Consider the following 2,021-nt stretch of genomic DNA (forward strand, 5'->3'; position numbering starts at 1 on the left):
AAATCACAAGAATAAAGTCAAAATATTTTGAGAATAAAGTCTGAATTTTTTTTTGTGAATAAAATTAAATGTTTTGAGAATAAAGTCAAAATGTTTCGAGAATGAAGTTGAAATTACGAGAATATAGTCGAAATATTTTGAGAACAAAATGAAAATTACGAGAATAAAGTCTGAATGTTAGAGAAAGTTGAAATTACGAGAATTAAATTTAAATTAAAACAGGGTAAAAAAGCATGATGGCATTTTAGTGCCACATTTAACAAATAAATAAATAAATAATCTAACATTATGAAAATAAGGTCAAAATGTTTCTAGAATAAAGTTGAAATTCCAAGAATTAAATCGTGAAAGTCCACCAAAAAAATGTATTAATAATCCCAAATAATAATCCATTCATTTGTCTTTCATATTGCATGTACAACACTGTTGATAGCAAAGTTAAAATCTTATCATGCGAGGCTGTTGTTTTCAAGAGAACAGAAGCACTTTATTTACCAGCTCATAAACAGATGGGGCAATCAAAACCTCAAGAGGATGCAGAAAAGCGTGGTGGAAGATAATGAATGCAGTATGGCCCTGACTGCTGTCATTGGTTTGAGGTTCCTCTTTAAAGGAGGAAGTTTCTTGATGTCACCAAGAGGTTAGGAAATGACATCAGATTGGATGGTTATTGAGCACATGATGGACTGGATCCAATCATGATGTCCAGAGCATGCCAACATGCATGTGCTAGTGAAAAACAAAAACAACCTGAGTTGTTTATTATTCAAAATGATTCACAAGTCAAATAACAACCCAATCGACAGGATTTTAAATAAACTATATCAATCCAAGCATGTTTTCAATTATACTGCTTACTGTACAGCAGAATAGAAATATAACAACAACAACAATAATAGAAATTCAATATTTTTAATACCATCCACATATTAAACTCTACTGACCTTCATGCTGTACCACCAAAACATCACGTTTCAAGTAAATCGTTGTGGCTATACACTCATTTCCTTCTGCATTTTTTATGCTTTTTTACTGATTGTGGTTAAAGGAGAAGTCCACTTCCAAAACAGAGATTCACATATAATGTACTCACCCCCTTGTCATCCAAGATGTTCATGTCTTTCTTTCTTCATTCGTAAAGAAATTATGTTTTTTGAGGAAAACATTTCAGCATTTTTCTCCATATAATGGATGGTGCCCTGATTTTTAACTTCCAAAAGACAACTTAAATGCGACTTCAAATGATCCCAAATGTGGTTGTAAATGATCCCGGCCGAGGAAGAAGGGTCTTATCTAGCAAAACGGTCAGTTATTTTCATTTAAAAAATATACAATTTAAATACTTTTTAATGTCAAATGCTCATTTTGTCTTGCTTTCCCTGAACTCTTCTGATTCAAGACAGTTAGGGTATGAAAAACTCCAATCGTATTTTCTCCCTCAACTTCAAAAATTCATTTCAAAATCATCCTACATCACTGCAGAAGTACCGACCCAGTCTTTGCAAAGTGAACATGCAAAGAAGAGAAGGGAGAACATGAGATGGGAGTTTTTCAACATACCCTAACTGTCATGAACCGGAAAAAGCAGTCCAGGCAAGACGAGCGTTTGACATTAAAGTATATAAATTGTATTATTTGTATGAAAATAACCAATCGTTATGCTAGATAAGACCCTTCTTTCTCAGCTGTGATCGTTTATAAACTGCATTTGGGATCGTTGGAAGCTGCATTTAAACAGCATTTTGGAAGTTCAAAATCGGGGCACCCTATCAGTTCATTATATGGAGAAAAATGCTGAAATGTTTTCCTCAAAAAATATAATTTCTTTACGACTGAAGAAAGAAAGACATGAACATCTTGGATGACAAGGGGGTGAGTACATTATCTGTAAATTGTTATTCTGGAAGTGGACTTCTCCTTTAACTCATCAGAACCTTTGTCTTTTATTTTTTCAGTCGTAAAGAAATTATGTTTTTTGAGGAAAACATTTTAGCATTTTGAACTTCCAAAATGCAGTTTAA

The sequence above is a fragment of the Labeo rohita genome, chromosome 24 (genome assembly GCF_022985175.1).
Source record: "Labeo rohita strain BAU-BD-2019 chromosome 24, IGBB_LRoh.1.0, whole genome shotgun sequence".
In the NCBI taxonomy this organism is placed as follows: domain Eukaryota; kingdom Metazoa; phylum Chordata; class Actinopteri; order Cypriniformes; family Cyprinidae; genus Labeo; species Labeo rohita.